Source organism: Rousettus aegyptiacus, unplaced genomic scaffold, assembly GCF_014176215.1.
Source record: "Rousettus aegyptiacus isolate mRouAeg1 unplaced genomic scaffold, mRouAeg1.p scaffold_m13_p_2, whole genome shotgun sequence".
NCBI classification, from domain to species: domain Eukaryota; kingdom Metazoa; phylum Chordata; class Mammalia; order Chiroptera; family Pteropodidae; genus Rousettus; species Rousettus aegyptiacus.
Genome location: NW_023416295.1, coordinates 155,770,878 through 155,790,658, shown reverse-complemented (window position 1 = coordinate 155,790,658; position 19,781 = coordinate 155,770,878).

The following is a 19,781-nucleotide window of genomic DNA, read 5'->3' as shown; positions in this document are numbered from 1 at the left end:
TTATAATCTGTGGTAAAAAATTTGAACTTTATATTAAAGATATATAATGACATTAAGTGGTTTTAAAAATAAGAGTATCGAGATGTTTTGCGTATTATCTATATTACCTTGGTGGTAATATTGAGGATGACTGCAGACAGGGTGGAAATAGAAATAAAGGTAAGAGAAAGTGCAGCAAAAGGAGAATGTTATTTCAAAACTCTACTAAAAGTATAAGAGCCTAATTTAAAAAATACTACAGGTGCAAAGATCAAAATCTATTTTTCCCATCTTTATTGAAATACAATTCGATGAGTTTTTATAAAAATTATAGTGGCATATAATAATATACCAGTTTCAGTTGTATAGCATAGTGATCAGAGATCCACATAACTCACAAAGTGATCATCCCACTAAATCTACTACCTTTCTTCCTTCTTACACATTTATTACAACATTATTCACCATCTTCCCCATGCTAAACTCTACATCTCCATATCTATTCTGCAACTATCTATTTGTACCTCTTAATCCCTTTGCCTTTTTCTTGTTTCCCCAATTCCCTTCCCATTTAGTATCCCTCTACATATTCTCTGTATTTATGAGTTTATTCCCATTTTTTTTGTTGTTGTTGATTTTGTTCTTTAGATTCCACATGTACGTGAAATTATGTGATATTTGTCTTTATCTGAACCAATTTATTCAGCACAATACCCTCTAGGTTCATCAAGGCAATATCTTTTTCCATCCCTTTCCTTTTAGACTGTGTGTGTCTTTTAATCTGACGAGAGTCTTGTAGGCAGCATAGGTAGGAATCTTGTTTTCTTATCCATTCAGCTACTCTATCTTTTGGCTGGAGCATTTAATTCTTTTCCATTTGAGGTACTTGTTGATAGGAATGTAGTTATTACCATTCTTTATTTCTGTTTTTAGATACATGTTTTTTCTTCTTAAAGAAGTCTCTCCAACATTTCCTGTAATACTGGCTTGGTGGTGATAAATTCCTTTAGCTTATTTTAGTCTGGGAAGCTCTTTATCTGTCCTTCAACTCTAAATGATAGCTTTTCTGGATAAAGTAATATTGGTTGTAGATTCTGGGTTTTCATCACATTGAATATTTTGTGCCAAGTCCTTCTGTCCTGCACAGTTTATTTTGAGAAATCAACTGGCAATTTTATAGGTGCTCCCTTGTAGGTAACTAACTGCTTTTCTCTTGCTGCTTTTAAAATTCTCTCTTTATATTTAACCTCCAGCATTTTAATTATGATGTGTCTTGGTATGGGCCTCCGTGGGTTCTTCTTTCTTGGGACTCTCTGAGCTTCCTGGGGATTTATGTCAATTTTCTTCACCAGGTTAGGGAAGTTTTCCACCATTATTTCTTCAGATAGCTCTTCAACGTCTTGTTTTATTTCCAGTACCCCTATGATGCTGATATTTTGGCATTTAATAATGTCCCATAGACTCCTTAAATTATTATTATAGTCTTGGCTTCTTTTTTCTTGTCATTCTGATTGACTGTCCTTGGCTTTCCCATCCTCTACATAGGTCATTTGATCCTCTCCTTTATTCACTTTATTTATTACATTTAATATACTTCTCATCTCAGATAATGTGTTCTTCATTTCAGACTGGTTCCCTTTTATAATTTCCATTTCCCTTTTTATGTCTTTTATCTCTTTGTTGAAGTTCTTATTGAATTCATCTACACTTCCCATAAGTTCTTTGAGCATTTTTATAACCAGTGTTTTGAACTCCGCATGTTAGATTGCTTGACTCCATTATATCTGGATCTCTGTTCTGTTCTCTCATATGATTCTTGCTTGTTTGTCTTCCCATTTTGACTGCCATTCTGTGTCTGTTTCTATGTATTAAGCAAAGCTCTTAAGCTTCCCAGTCCTATTAGTGTGGCTTTGTGTTGTAGGTGTCCAGTGACACAGTCCTGAGAGGGGTTCAGCTGCAGGCCAAATTTAGCCCAAGCCTCTACCCCTCCAGGGCTACCTGTTAAGATTCAGCAAGCAATCTACCAATGCTGTGCTTATAGTTGCCTCAAAAGGCCACACCAGAAATTGAGACCAACTACCATCAGTGTGAGTCTAGGCGCTGCTCAGCAAGGGGCACCTAAGTAAAGACACCTGAATATGGCTTGGGTGGGTCTTTAAGTTGGAGAAGGCGGAGTTTTAGGGAATCCTCTGGGTGGAGTGACCTCTGTTATCCAGTTTGATGACATCTCTGCTATGGTGGCACTGTGTCTGCACACTGGAAGTGGGGAGGGCTCAACAGAGAAACAATGGATATCACCAGCACTTCTGTACAGAGCAAGTCTTACCTCAGCCCTCACTCCAACAACTCAGTGTCCCCCTGTAAGTCTCTGGTGCCCTGCTGCGCAGCCAGGCAGGCACTGGTGTTCAGAGTGAGCAGGTCCGTCACCATGAAAGATCGCTCATGGACATGGCCCCTTTAAGAGGCATGTGCAGCTGCTGGCTGCAGCTGGGAAATGCCACTGCCACTACTACAGCCCCCATCTAACTTGGCTGCTCAGTACCAAGTAGCCTCACATCCAGTCCCTGTTCTACATTCTGCTGTTGCAGGGTGATTCCTTAGATTTCTCCCTAGTCGTATGGCTTGTTCATCTAGATCCCAGGCAATTTTCCTTGCTGGTTGCTCCTTGTTCCCATCACAACTTTGATGTGGTTGCCAGAGGGATGAACAGAGCCTCTATCTATGCCATTTTTTCCTCCCCCACAAAGATAAAAATCTTAATGAGCAAAAATTTCTGCTTCTATTGAAAATAAAGAAAAAGGAAATATATTTGTGGTCTTACCTGAAACAACAGTCAAAATATGTGAAAAACAGACAAAATATGTGAAATAATGATTTTCAAGACACTGGACATCAGCCAACAAAGGACAGTGATCCATGAGAGATGAGAAACGAACAAAATGAGTCCCACGACTGCTCTAGTTTACTGCCTTAGGTTTCCAGAATGTGGAACAGGCAACCCAGACAGTCATCAGTGGAATCCCTGAATTGAGAAGAAGGAGCTAAGGATCTAAAAGACCAAGGTGGCTAGAATTTCCAGAAATGAGTCCCATAGAGGAGAGAGCTAAGGAGGGAGAGGGGAAAAAGAGGGAAAGAGAGGAGGTGAGGAGAAGAGAGGAGAAGAGAGAGAGATAAATGAATACAGTGGAGATCTACAGAAGGTACTTTCGTGTATTCAGTTGAGCACTGAGCCTGGGGAAAGAATGATGAAAGGTTTAGAGTTAACACTGCCCAGCACTCACGCAGGGCCAAGTAGGGCCTGGAAGAGTAACTGTTTTATTTATCCAATATGGAAAACTCACAAACCCATGGGACATTGGGTAGAGTGTAAAGAATAGTCCTGCCACAAAGGTGGAGAATAACTAGCCCTAGACTAAATGCTGCCCTGATTCCACCAAATAAGTCATAACAGCAAGACCCCAAATATCAAATATTTATTTAATAAAAAAACAATGTCCTAGACTAAACCTTAAGAATGTTTAAAGATATTTAAAAAAATTTAAAACCTAGACATAACACTTATTAATATCTATGCTCCCAACCAGGGAGCCCTGAAATCTGTAAAGTAATTACTAACAGAACTAAAGGGAGAAACAGACCAAAACATTATTGTAGTAGGAGACAATGCCCCACTGTTGGATATGGACAGATCATCCAAACAGAAAATCAATAAGGGAATAACAACCTTAAATGACACATTAGACCAGCTGAACATAATTGACATTTACAGAGCCTTCCATCCCAAAACAGCTGCTTATACAGTCTTCTCTAGTGCACATGGAACATTCTCAAGAATTTACCACATAGTGGAACAGAGAGATAGCCTCAACAAATATAAGAGGTTTGAAATCATACCCACCATATTCTCTGATCATAATGCTTTGAAACTGCAGATCAACTGAAAAAGAAATCAGAAAGAACCACAAATACGTGGAGATTAAATAACATGCTACAGAAGAATAACTGAGTTGGAGAAAGAATATATAAGAGAGATCAAGGGATACATAGAAATGAATGATAATGATAGCACAACATATCAAAACTTTTGGGGTGCAGCAAAAGCGGTTATAAGAGGAAAGTTCATATCATTATAGGCCTACCTCCAAAAATAAGAACAAGCCCAAATAAACAATCTAATGCTTCATCTTACAAAACCAGCAAATGAAGAACAAATGAGGCCTAAAGTCAGCAGAAGCAAAGAAATCATCAAAATTAGAGCAGAAATTGATGAAATTAAAAACAAAACAAAACGAAACAAAAATAGAAAAAATAAAGGCAACAAAGAGCTGGTTCTTTGAGAAGGTTAATAAAATTGACAAACTCCTGGCTAGACTCACTAAAGAAAAAACAGGACACAAATAAACAAAATCAGAGATGAAAGAAGGGAAATTATGACTGATATTGCAGAAATACAAATGATCATATAAGAATATTATGTAAGAGTATATAATAACAAATTTAATAACCTAGAAGAAATGGACTAGTACTTAGAAAAATACAATCTTTCTAGACTGGATCAAGAAGATCTGGAAAATTTAAATAGACTGATCAGCAGTATGGAAATTGAAAAAATCATCAAAAACCTTCCAAAAAGTGAAAGTCCAGGACCAGATGGCTTCACCAGTGAATTCTACCAAACATTTAAAGAAGATTTAATACTTATTCTCCTCAAACACTTCCAAAAAATTGAAGAGAAGGTAATACTTTCCAACTCATTCTATGAGGCCAATATTATTCTGATACCAAAACCTGGTAAAGATAACAAAAAAAGAAAACTATAGACCAATATCTCTCATGAACACAAAAGCAAAAATCCTAAATAAGATACTAGCAAACCGAATATAGCAACATATTAAAAAGATTATACACCATAGTCATGTGGGTTTCATCCAAGGGGAACAGGGATAGTTTAACATATACAAATTGATTAATGTGGTACACCGCATAAACAAATGAAGAAATAAGAATCATGTGATCATATCAATAGATGCAGAAAAAGCCTTTGACAAGATACAAATTCCATTTATGATTAAGACACTTCATAAAAATTGGTATAGAAGGAAAGTACCTTAACATAATAAAGGCCATCTATGGCAAACCCTCAGCCAACTTACACCTAATGGTGAAATACTAAAAACCTTCCCTCTAAGATCAGGAACAAGGCAAGGCTGTCCACTATCGCCACTGTTATTCAATATAATATTGGAGGTCCTAGCAAGTGCAATTAGACAAGAGAAAGATATAAAAGGCATCCAAATAGGAAACAAAGAAGTCAAACTGTCACTATTTGTGGATGATGTGATTCTCTATATAGAAAACCTTAAAGACTCCACAAGAACACTACTAGAAACAATAAGCAAATACAGTAAAGTTTCTGGTTACAAATCAACATTAAAAAATCCATAGCATTCCTATACTCTAATAATGAAGTGTCAGAAAAAGAAATGGAAAAAATAATTCCTTTTGCAATTGCCACAGAGAGAATAAAATACTTAGGAATAAATTTAATGAAACATGTGAAGGACCTATGTAATGAAATAATGAAAACTACAAGACCCTATTAAAAGGAATTGAAGAACATACAAAGAAATGGAAAGATATTCCTTGTTCTCGGATTGGAAGAATCAGCATAGTTAAAATGACCATATTACCTAAAGCATTATACAGATTTAATGCAATCCCCATCAACATACCATCAGTTTTTTAAAAAGAAATAGAACAAAAAAAAAATCATCCATTTTATATGAAAGCACAAAAGACCCCAAATTGCCAAAGCCATCCTGAGAAAAAAGAATGAAGCTGAAGGCATCAGTCTGACCAACTTCAAATTATACTACAAAACAATAGTAATCAAAACAGCATGGTATTGGCAGCAGGGTAGATGCATGGACCAGTGGAAGAGAATCAAGTGTCCAGAAGTAAACCTATATTTACATGGGCAAATAATTTTTGACAAAAAAAGCCAAAAACATACAGTGGAGAAAGGAAAGCCTCTTCAATAAATTGTACTGAGAAAACTGGAAAGCCACCTGTGAAAGAATGAAACTAGACTATTATCTATCACCACACACCAACCTTAACTCAAATTGGATTAAGGACCTGAACATAAGACTTGAAACAATAAAATGCATAGAAGAAAACATAGGAAAGAAACTCAAGGACCTTGGACTTAAAAAGTATTTTATAAATATGACCTCAAAAGCAAGGGAAGTAAAAATGAAAATAAATGAATGAGACTATATCAACTAAAAAGCTTCTGCTCAGCAAAAGAAATTGTCAACAAGGCAAAAAGACAACCATCTGAATGGGAAAATATATTTGCAAGCAACACCTCTGATAAGGGCCTAATATCCAAAATATACAAAGAACTCATACTACTCAATAACAACAAAAACCCCACACACAATTCAATCAAAAAATGGGCAGAGGACCTAAAAAGACACTTCTCCCTAGAGGACATACAAATGGCCAACAAATATATAAAAAGATGCTCAACATCACTAGCTATTAAGGAAAGGCAAATCAAAACCACAATGAGATACCATCTCATCTCATACCTGTTAGAATGGCATTAATCAACAAGCCAACAAAGTAGATAAACAGAATCATAAACTATATTCAATTATTCAAAAAAATTCAAAAAGAGTGGAATAAAGGACAAAAAATAGATGAGACAAATAGAAAACAAAGAACAAGATAATGGATTTGAACCCGATTATACCTACAATCACCTTAAATATAAATAGTCTACAAACGCAACCGAAAGGCAGAAATTGGCAGACTGGATTAAAAAGCAAAATTCAACTATATGATGCTGAAATAACATAAAGATCCCCTCCCCCAAATAAACTAAAAATGAAATGATGGGGGAAAAAATGCTGTGCTAAGTAAGACCCATTAAAAGAAAGCCAGAGTGACTATATTAAAATCAACAACAGTGGATTTCAGAGCAAAAAATATATTTCCAGGGATAAAGAAAATCATTTTATAATGTCAAATGGGTTCATTTGAACACCACCACCAATCGACTTAACCTGATCAAAATTTATAGAACATATTATCCATAACAACAGAAAATACATTCTTTTCAAGAGTATGCAGAATGTTTCCTAAAGTAGATAATATTTTTGGACATATAAAAATTATCAACAAATTTAATATCTTCTGTAATATCTTTTCTAATCACAATGGAATGAAATTAGAATTCAATAATAGAAATATATCTAGAAAATCTTAAATATTTGGAAAATAATTAGCTTACTTTTAATAATCCATTAGTGAAATAAGAAATCAAAAAGGGAATTAGGAAATATTTAGGAATGAATGAAAATAAAATACAACACATCAAAATTTGTGGGTTGTCTTTGAAATAGTACTTAAGGAGAAATTTATATTATGACTAAGCAGGGTTTATCCCAGGAATATAAGGTTAGTTTAACATTCAAAAATCAATTAACAAATTCATTGTATTAAGACACTTAAACAGAAAAATAATTCCATTAACTTGATGTAAAAAAGGCTTTCACAAAATGTAACACCAATTCCCACTAAAAACTCTCAGTAAACTAGGTATGTAAAGAGCACTTATTAAAAATCCACGGCTAAAATTATACTTAATGTATGATTAAGCAAAAGACTGAATGTTTTCCCCCTAAGGCCAAGAGCAAGAAAGAAAAAAATAAAGAGCAAGACAAGAATGTTCACTTTCATTGTTTCTATTCAACATTGTACTGGAGATACTATCCAGTGTAATCAGGCAAGAAAAATAAATACAAGGCACCCATATTGAAAAGACAGAATAAAACAGTCTTTAATTGCAGATGACATGATTGTCTGTGTAGAATATCTGATGAAATATACAAAAAACTACTAGAACTAATAATTGAGTTTAGCAAGTTTGCAGGAGACAAGATCAACATACAAAAATTAAGCAACAAAAAATTAGAAATTAAATTGAAAAAATAAATTTTGTTTCTAATAGTATACAACTTATACAAAATACTTATGGGTAAATCTGACCAAAATGTGAAAGTTCTATATCCTTTAAACTATACAATATTGCTGAGAGAAATTAAAGAAGACAAAATTGGAGAGATATACTGTGTTCGTGGGTTAGAAGACATTATTGTTAATATGTCAATGCCCCCCAAATTGATTTATAAATTTAATGAAACTGAAATCATTATTTCAGTAGGCATTTTTGATAAAAATTGGTAAATTGATTTTAAAATTTATTTGGAATTGTAAAGGGTATAGAATAACCAAAACAAAATTGAAACAATGAACGAGTTGGAATATTAACACTAGTCTATTTCAAGATTTTTTATAAAGCTACCATAATGAAGACACTGTTGTAGTAGTATAATCGAAACATATATGAACAACTAATTTTTGACAAAGGATACAATATTTTAAATAAATGGCACCGGAACCATTTGTTATTCGTATGCAGTAAGGCGAATTTCAATTCTTGTTTATATGCAAAAATTACTTAAAATGAATGACAGACATAAATCTAAAAACTAAAAGTATAATAAAACTTTTAATAGAAAACGAGGGAGAAAAATCTTTGCGACCTTGTGTTAGGTAAAGATTTCCTAGATACAATACCGAAAGCATCAGTCATAAAACAGCAATTTGATAAATTGGACATAATCAAAACTTAAAACTTTTGCTCTTCAAATTCACAAAGGAATGAAAAACTAGCCACAAACTGGGAGAAAATACTTGGCAGTCATGTATCTGATAAAGGGCTTATATTCAAAATTTATAAACAATTCTCAAAATTTATAAAGAATTTTCAAAATTCAATAACAAGAAAACGATCAACTTTATTCTAAACAAAAACAAGAAATTTGTATAGACACTTCACCAAAGAATGCACAGGACTGCAAACAAGTACTCAGAAAGATTCTCAAAATCATTTGTCCATAAAGAAATGTAAATTAAATCCACAATAATATACAACTAGAGACCTATTAGAACGTATAAATTACAAAGACTGACTACATCGAATGTTGGAAAGAATGCTGAGGAATCAGCTCTCAGCATTGGAACTTCCAGCAGTCTAAATTAAGGTTTAAATGATGTAACCACTTTCAAAATCAATTTGGCAGATTTTTAAAAAACAGTAAGCAAACTCTTCAGTTTTCACTTAAGAGAATTGATAACATATGTCCATTGAATGACAGGTACACGAGCATTTGTGTGTTTTATTTGGAATAGATAAAAACTGGAAACAAGCCAAATGCCTTCTAACTGGTGAACAGGTAAACAGCAGTGGAATACTACTCAGTATTAAGTGGAAAAAAAAATAAATTACTGATACATGCTACAACAGCAATGAATCTACTACTTTGTTACTGGAAGCAGTGGCTGCTTAAGAATAGATTGGGAGGGGTGGATAGGAGGGATTACAATGGGGATAATTATGATGAAACTTTTGGGAGCACTTGGTTTGTTCATTGTCTTGATTGTGTCAATGGTTTCTCAAGTATACACATATATCGAAACTAAAAAATTGAATATTTTAAGTGTATACAGCCTAGTGTATACCAATTACACCTCAATAAAACTGTTTAGAACATTATAGTGAACATTATAGTGAGCAAGTGAATGAAGGAAAGAGAGAAGTCTAGCATAAGTCTCATATTTCAGGTTTATAATACATGGTAGAGGACAAACCCTCCAGTGAAAGCCAGATTTGGGGGAAACTGAAGATGTGAAAAATTTGAGTGGACATGGAAGTTAGAAGATAATCTGGTAGAAAATCTGACTTTTTCATTGGCTTGAGCATGGCAAATAGAAGAAGGGAGAGGAATAGAGAAGGAGGATGGTGCCAGGTTTTGAAACTCATGTTGAATTTTGGAACAGATTTTGGGCTTGTGAATAAAGTCATTGTACTCAGGTTCCTATTGTATTCCTTCTCTAAATGAATTCATTAGCTTTGTCAGAATCACCTAGTGTTTTTAAAATAAAATAAGTTTATTTCTGTGTTTAAAATCTTATAAATTTCAGGTTTATAATATTATTATATAAATCTTGGAATGAACCCATGCCTTTTTCTTACTCATTATTCCATTATCCACCTATAAAGTATATCTGTGTCCTATTCCTAATTTGCCTAAGATATGGTCTCTTTGTAATACTGAGCAAGCTCAAGTTTGATTTCCCCCTTTTTAAGGCTCTACCAATCACTGAATAAAGTCATATCGATTGTCTAGTTTTATGTTGCAGTTCATGGAGAATGGCCATCTAGACCAAATTATCCTTTCTGATAGAGTGCCAGGACTCCCTTGGATCCAAATTCTTCAAATGTTATTTTTCAGCCTTTCTGGAAAGTTCTTCCATCCTCATATCTGATTTTTTTTCCTCTCAAATCCCTAGAGTGCAATGTCTTCTGACTCTTTGGCCTTAATTAACTCAACATTATTCTTTTTCTCAGATTATTTCCTCTTAATATTCTAACATTTTGAGTATAAGTTTCAGTTACACCTTTGCAAATTCATCATTTACACTGAACATATAAAGTGTGGATGTTGGCATAATATGGTTCATTCTGGTTGTGTCCAATAGTTTGTTGCGGGCTGTTTATTGACTAACAGTTCGCTTTGATTTCACAATACCTTGATTTCGTTGCCCAGTTCTTGTAATTGGACTTCTCCTTTGTTCATACCTTGTGACAGACAGTCTTTGTCATGTACCAGTTTCAGTAATTTGTTCCGGACAATCTACTTATGCTTCACTTACATCTTGATTATCTTCCCAAATCAATGAGTGCTTCAAGACTGGGGGTTCTGCTTTCCAATAAATATTTATGAGACAGAAGCAATGTATTGTTTTCATATGGTTTTACCATCAGCTAGAGACTTGATATCTTTCTCTTTACTCCAACAATTGCTACAGCTAAGTAATCTAATGTCACAATATTATGGTTTAGGGCTGTTCTCATTTACTCTGTTATGAGTGTAAATTGTTTTTCTCCATCATGTAACATTATAAATTTCCCTACACATTTATGATCCTTCTGAAAATTATCATTCGTTTGCCTTTCATTTGCTCTTAAGCTAGTCAAATATAACCACACTTTATGTACATAGAGGCTATCCAATACATGTATGGATAATGTCACATTTCTTTCTCATTGTTCACAATCTCCTTTTGCTCTTTCTTTACATCTCCTATAATATAAATTATTTGCTCTAAATCTGAGCTCTGGTTTTATCTCTGGTAGCTTAGAGTTCATTCAGTACTTGACATCCTCAGTATTTAATATTTGAATTTCCCAATGTTCTTAGTTTAGACTTACAACTCCAGCTTTTCTCTTTTTAAGAGTTCTTTTTAAAAAGAAGTTTATATTTACTATTTTCTTTTTCTCTCACCCAACCGAACATAATACAATATGGTTTCTACTTCATATTTTATATTTTTGCATTTAATAAATATATTTAAATGTCCGCTCACATCAAGTACTCTTATTCTCTTGGAATACATTATGAGTTAATTTATTCAAGGTTTCTAATCTCATTGAACATATAGTCTAGGAGGAATGATAGACATAAACGTAAACTAATATAGTACTCTACATAATACAGAGGGAAAGAACACGGCAAGTGGATTTAACCTCCTGCAACCAATTCTGGAGGATTTATATGACATCCAGGAGAAACGGTCCTTTAAGTTGAGCTCTGAAGGATAAGTTAGAAAGCTACAACGAGAGAGTAGAAGATTGTCCAGGCAGAAGGGAAAGCATGTTTGCACTCTACAAGGTAGGAAATAGACTGGTGCACTGAAGAAGCAACAAATCCAGTATGGTTGCAACATAGAAACTGAGGATGAGATTGTCATGTGTTGGGTTCAGAGGCAGGGCAGAGATAGATGTCACAGAACAATTAAATCCATGTTAAGAATTTTTCTTTACGGTCACTAAGAAGATTTTGCATGGTAACAAAAAGGCTAGTAATACGATCAAATTTCTGGGTTTTTTAAAATTAAATCTATGAAGTGACAGTGGTTAATAAAATCATGTAGGATTCAACTGTACAATTCAATAATATGTCATATATTTATTGCATTGTGTATTCACCACCCAAAGTTAAATTTCCTTCTGTCACCATATATTTGACCCCTTTACCCTTATCTATCCCTCACCCATTTTCCCTCTGGTTACCGCTAAACTGTTGTCTGTGTCTATGAGTTTCTCTTTGTTTGTCTTGTTCATTTGTTGTTTTCAGTTTTATGTCTCACATGAGTGAAATCATATGGTTCTCAACTTTTTCTGTCTGATATTTTGGTTAGTAATATTTCTTTGTAAAAATTTCTGTTTTTACTGTTACTGTGGATATTTTACAAAAAGATCTTGCAAAAGGGCAAAAGTAGATGTAAGAATGATAGATAGGAGGCTCTTATAGTGTTTAGTAGGAAATGACATATGGTATGAATGATGGACTGTAGTGGTGGGTTCATCAGTGTTTATTCATAGAAATGACGGACTAGCTTAATTAATTAATTAATTAATTAATTAAATTACATGCATGTATTAGTAATGACAATAATGCCATAGCCCAAGAATTATTATTAATTCAATTACACCTATTTGAGATCCAAGAATAAAAGATGAAAAGTGGAAATGGACAAAATAAATGTTGGTAGCCTAAAAGATAGAGTTTAATGATTAATGATGAAGGGTGAGAGAACTGAAGATTATGGATTGAACAATTGATAGTGTTATCATTGACTGGGGCAAAGAACACTGGAGGAAGGGCAGATTTGTAATGAAAGGCAGTGAGTTAAAATTGAGCATGTGATGTGTGAAGTCTCTGAGACATGCAAGAGGAGGCAATGTGTAAACAATATACAAGCAATTTGGACTCATGAAGGAGAAATTTAGACTGGAGATGTAAGTTTGGGAGTATGAAAATGGCAACTGAAGACCGAGAACTCAAAGAGATCATTTACCACGAGAACATGGGTGATGATGAACATTCAAGAAACTCCAAAATGAAATGCTTATATAGAGGAACAAAGTTTTCAAAAGAGACAGAGATGGAATGCTCATATGTATATGAGAAAATCCTGGAGAGTGGGGTTCTATACTCATGAAGAAGATATTAGAAACAAAAATAGAAACCAGTCCATGTGTCTAATTATAGTGACACATCAAATGAGGACTGAAAAGAGTTTTGGGGATTTGTTATGTATAGGTTAATAATCGATTTGGTGAAAAGAGTTTCAGTGACGTGATTTTTAATTTTTTTTTTCCGTGAAATATGAATAAGTGACATAGCACAGATTGTGGTAAAGTGAGCCGAATGACAGAACTGGGAGCCCTGGTGAGGACTGAGACAATTCTTTAAAATGGTTCTTATCTGCTCCATTGTGTCTTTTATTGTTTTTTCCCCAGCAGTGATTGCAGCCATGGGAGATCAACTAGATGAGAAATAGGAGCAGAGCAAACTCCAACTACAATGTCAACTATAATGTCACCCACTCAGCACTTCTCCATCATTTCTAAGAATTCATCATTTTTACTAATTCTGGGAACAATTACACTACAATTCTACCAAGAAAGGGCTACTTCCCATATTTTCTATCTCACTCTTTTTATTTTTTAAAGAGATCACAGTGTAAATGACTTCTAGTCCCTGTGAAAACATTCTGAAGAAATGCTAGAGATGACAAGTTCTTCCTTTACCCTTTACTGGCCACTGCAATTTCCAGGAACAGATACAGTAAAAGTTTGACTGAAAGGAGAGTCAAGGGTTAGTGGTTTCTGAAGGTGAGATAATACATGCCTTGAAGAAATATTAAAAAGTTCAACTTGTGTCATTTTAGAAATTGAGGACAAGGAAGGTAATGTTTAACTTATCATCAGACAAATGAATAGAGAGAACCAGCAACCTAGAGCAGAAGAAAACCTCTACATAGTTGTGTTGATTTCAGTCCTCTATTGCCATAGCGCATGCGTATATAGCTCCAATGGCACCACCCAGAAACAAGAAAGGATTTATGGATTTAGCCGTTTTGTGAGCAATGAATGGAATCACCATAATCATGAGCTTGAATTCTGGACCTGACAGTCTGAACTCATAAAAGGAGGAAGGAGAAGCATCAGTCCTGCTCTTCTGCTACAGTACTTGGAAGATCAATTTATTTGCATCCTAAAAAAAAAAAAAAAAAAAAAATTCACCTTTTAAATTTACATACATATTTGAGGCTTATAGTTAGCTCCACAACACTCTGAATCTTAGTTCTCAGTACATGAGAACATTACATTTTAGAATCTTTTCCCTGTTTACCTGTGTTTTTAATTTAGAAAAGTAGTTCTACAAAATTTTGCTTTTTCTCTTATGTGAACCCCTTTCGAAAACTGTCAAATCAAATGTGACTTTTTACCTTGGTACATAATTTTATGCACGAAATAAAAATATGTTTACTGAATAAATGAATATATTTTAGTTTCAAAGTCTTTCGTTTAAAGGATTTTTTTATTCAATCTCTCATTTGAGTCTTGATCTAAGATAATGTCTGAGTGTGCCAAGAAAAAAAAATGTTTATTTAATGGATCTTAGTTCAGTCATTCTCTTACTTAGTTAATATAACTTAATGCATGGCAGAAACTGTGATAAGTGAAAGGAATAAAATAAATATGATCCCTGCCCTCAAAGAATTTACTATCTAATTTAGTAATTAGACAATTACGAACAATGTCATAAGACTTATACGCAAACTCATATGAGAGGATTTTTAAAAAAGGAGAACCTATTAACTTTGCTCTAGATACTCTACTTGGGGGTTCAAAATAAATTTCAGTTCATCAAATAGTTATATGAATAAATAAGTAATAAAATGACAGAAAATGAAAAAATGTTTAGCTGAAGATCTTATTAAATTAGAAGTTGCCCCCCTGAGACGCTCCCAAATTTTGGAGATTCATTACATTTCCAAAGTGTCTTTTGAGCTAGATGCTTTGGTTTTTCCAGCTGGATTATTTCATGGCCAAGTTGCACACAATAAGTTCAATTTTCTATCCATTTTAAATCCAGGCATATATAATTTAAAGTTAAAAAGATCAAAAAGCAGAATATAAAAGTAAGTCATTTTAAAATTAGGTTCAATAAATAGTGAAGGAGTAAGAATGACTACAGTGGGGGAAACAGTGGGCTGACCAAATAAGAGAGACAGAGCAAGTGTTCCCTTGAGAATTAAAACAGAAATGTAGGATATGAGGAAGGAGCGGAGTACAGTTGTAGCCATCAGAAGAGATTGCAGGAAAGAGGGCACTTCCTTTGGTTGGTCAAAAGATGCCAGTGTTATGCATGCACTAGAAAGCAAGACTGCCAGTATGAGTGAGTTACAGGATAGGGTAGTCAGAAGAGAAAACGGACATTGCAGTGGTTTTTTTACTTCTTGAAAAATCATCAGGTCTGGAAAATGGGTATCAAAATTGAAAAGAATTAGACCTTTTATTTAAAAAATAAGTAAAAGCCACTTAAAATTTAGATACTGAACATGAGGAAGGACAACATATTCCCAGGGAAAAAGAGGAATAGTAGATACCGAGTTTGACACGTAAAGAAGAGAAGAAAACGAAGGCTTTTTGGGAAAGTCGAGCCAGTCTTGCCTCCTATTGGAGATGTCCCAATCTTTACTCCGGTAACGTGCTGTACATTTTCTGGCATGCTGCCTCATTTAATCTTGCCAGCTACCTTGTGGAGTAATTAATACTTTCTTCATCTTCCAGATAAGATTGCTGATCCTTAAATAAGTTAAATGGCTTACCCCACATTGTTTCTAACATAGAAGAATAAGATTGAAACTGACATTTTGACTCTATGCCCATTTTCCTTTCCATTTAAGCATACCTTATCTCAGAGTTAGAAAACTCTTTGAACTCTTTTTTTTAAAAGATCCCAGAAACACAGAGTAAGAGAGAGGAAATCGCACAGTGACTTTCCATCATGAAGAACACAGTCCCAGAGACTAGAAATTTACATTTAGGATAAAGAAGTTGAAACGAGGAAAACACCTGAATTCCAAGCAAAACTTAAGTCCTTAAAAAAGTGCCTGTACAAATGGGCAAATATAATTTGGTGGGATTCTGAGATATTTGTATCTTTCTTATTGTTAATGCTCCTAGTGTAAGAATGTTATCATTTATTTATGATATAAAGAAACTTTTCTCGTATTATCTCTAGATAAAAAATTTAATGTGAGGTGACAACCAAACTTATTTTTCCTATTGAATTCCAAAAGTAGTATGTGAGCAACATGTTCATCCTTGTAAAACTGATTTATATTTTGTCAGCATAGAGATGAATGTTTTCATACATGGATTTTTTTTTTAGGAGTGCAATGTTCTTCCCTTTTTGAAAGCAGCTGTTTGCGAAAACAAGGAACATCACATTGAGTTACTTGCGGAAAACCTCAGCCTTTCATAACCGTAATAAGAATTGGGTACAAAATATACTCAGTGCAGACTTTCTCCCATGTGTTTATAGTTTAATTCTTAAGTCCAAAATATTTAAGAATTCACTTATAGGAATAAATAATAAGGAAACAAGTGAATAAGTATGCCAATATTAATATGTAATTATTTAGAATAGTGAATTTTTGAAGCAAGCATGTGTCCAATAAGAGGAGAAAGTTGTTAATAAAATTTAGAATATCCATTCAATGGAATACTTTGCAACTGTTAAAAAATAATGTCACTTTCTGTGTACTGACTTAATTTATGCTCTTTTATATGTAAGAAAAGCAGGACACAGAATATTATAATATGATTACATTTTACAAACATCAGCAAATATTTTTATTTATACACACATCTGTGTACATACTAAAAGTGCTGAAATGATCAAACAAAAATCAAATCACACTTTATTTATGAATGACCTATACCATACATTTTATTTTTATATTAAAAGTATAAGAGTATTTTTTAAAAATGTCCTCTGGCTCCCCGACTACTTTAATTTGTCTATTCAAATATCTACTGAACATTCAGGAGATGCTAGTCTCTAGATAGATGGTATAAATTTATAGATGAACAAGACACCATAAACAAGAAAATCAACAACCGTAACAGAATGTAATGTAGATTTTGATAGCAGTCTATATGGGTACCTTGAGAGCATGGATAAGCATCTCCTAACTAGACATAAAGGGGATCAAGAAAACTCTGTCCTGGGCTAAATCTGAAAATACATCGATAGTGGTCATGCAGATAAGGGAGGGAATACTTCAGTCCCAGATACAACTGGTGCAAAGGCTTTGAGGCAAATGAAAATACGACACGCTTGGGACCTTGGAAGTAGTATGAGTAAAATAGAAGTTACCTAAAGATACAGAAGAATGTATATTAGGAAACTAAGAGAAAAAGGACAAGCAAGGAGTCTTGACTTTGTGTGGAAGATAATGTGGATTTAATGAAAGAGTTTAGTGAGAAAATATGGTTTATTTGAAAAATAACTCAGAAGGAGAATAAAGAACAACATGGAAAGCAGAATAGGCATCCTAAGCGGGCACGAAATTTCCACACATTTAAAATCAACTTTCCTTTTAATACTCAAAGATTTTAATTGAGCCTTTACCTGTAGTCTTCCAAAGAATTCAGTCCCCATGCCTAAAATTTCTGAAACTCTCCAGGGGATGTTTACATGTTTTGATTATTTTTCAAACTACCCATCCTACCTCCTTAGGATCACCTCTGTTCTCTTGTCCATGCTTTTTCCAAATATCACTGCTACTAGTTTTTAATCAATATTTAAAGAAATCTTTAGGAAAACAAAATATACAATTTTTAATTGCTTATCAGATAGTGCTTGCCCTTGTGTCCGTTAACCTTGCCCTGTCACAGCGGTTCCCCCAACATTCTGCCGTGTTTCTGGAACTTGTTTCTACTCAAATCAGAGGCCTCTCTCTAATATCGCTTCTTTATTAGGTCCCAGGGCTCCTATGAGTAAGAAAAATAAAATAATAATAATCCATCATCATTCAGAAAATAATAATCTTGACATCCATTGAAGATAATTCTTTTGCTTTATTTGCAGAGCTTTTTCTACTAGTTTTAGCTAAGTGTCATTAGTTTTCATAATCAGAGAGTAATTGGTTTTGCCAAACAAATGAGCCCTTACAGATGATGTCTGTGATTCCTAGAATGTCGAGATAACTATAAACAGATAGCAATAGTAAGAGTGAGTTAAAGCGGGGCTGGTGCACATTGAGAGGAGACTGTAGTTAACAGATATTAGAATAAAGAAGAAAATAGACTTGGTTAGTGGATAAGGATGCCAACAGAGTAATGGATGACTTTGAAGTTTTGTGCCAAGCAACTAGATTAGAAGGCAATAAGGTTTGAGGGATCTTGAATATGACTGCAATTGCTGGTATATGAGTTTCATTGTATGTTTTAAAGCTTTATATGAAATTAAGATTATTCTGGAAAAGTCAGTCCCATGAGTCTGGTATTATAGAGAGAATACTGAAAAAAAAGTGAAAATCTTCAAGTATGGATAAAAAGAGAGAAGAATCATCAATATAGTTCATGACCTATTAATTATTTCAATTTACAAATACACAGAGAAACAACTACTCAAACAGTAACCACAAAATGTCAGTTGATAAAAATAAAAATGCCATGGGTAGGTTAAAGAGACTTTTCATTGAACAAAAGTAAATTATTGTAATTATTTTGTAATAGCTTTTATGATCAAAACAAAGAACATTCATTATGTTGACAACCAAACCAAGAACTTGATTTAGATGCCAGAAAAAATTTTTTGGAGAACCAGTGTTAACAGCCAATTAGGAAATAAGACAAGATGGACTGCTATGTAAGTCTGAATGAAGTATTTCTGGGGATTGGTTCTAATTCAGATTCGAACTCAGCTCTAATTCTTTGTGCACAGCCCACTCCATAAAGAAAATAAAAAACGCAATCTGAAATAGGCATTAAAATCTTTCAGTGAAACTTTCTTAACCTATGTATCTTTAGCCATTACAGAATGTAAATAAGGAAACTCCATAGATTACCAATATGGATTCTAGGTTTCCACTGTCACATGAAAAAAAAGTCAATGGCAAAATCACCAATTTTCAGCTCTTCTGACCAAACTTTTGAGATCATCATTAATTCCTCTCTTTCTCTCATATCTCACATCCAATTCTTTGGGAGATCCTATTTGCATCACTTTAAAAATATACCTATGTCCATTATTATCACCCTGGTCAGAGTTGCCATTATCTATCTCATGCTTAGAATCCTGCCTCAGCCTCCTAACTCCCTTTATCACTCTCAAGTATCTATTTTCAACAAGATAACTAGGGTAACCTTTTACATTTTAAATCAGATTAGGAAAATTCTCCTAAGGCTCCTTATCTTTCTCAGGGTAAATGCTGAACTACTTAAAATAATCTATTAAATAGTCTATAAATAGACTAACCAGAAACCACCACCACCACCACCACCACCACCGCCGCCACCACCACTCTCCTCACCTTTCTGAATCTACTTTGACTCTTTCCCTACTGATTAATCTCCACCCATACTGGCCATCTTGCTGTTCCTCAAACACACCACACCTGGTCCTGCCTTGGGGGCATTGTGCTATGTTCTCTTTGTCTAGAACATCAATTCCCTCACCCTCTTCAAATCTCACTCAGCTCCTCACCCTTATACCTCCACCATTGTGTTCTTTTTCTTTTTGTCTACAGAATTTTCACTTTCTAACCTGCAATATAATTTACTTATTTACTTGGCTTAT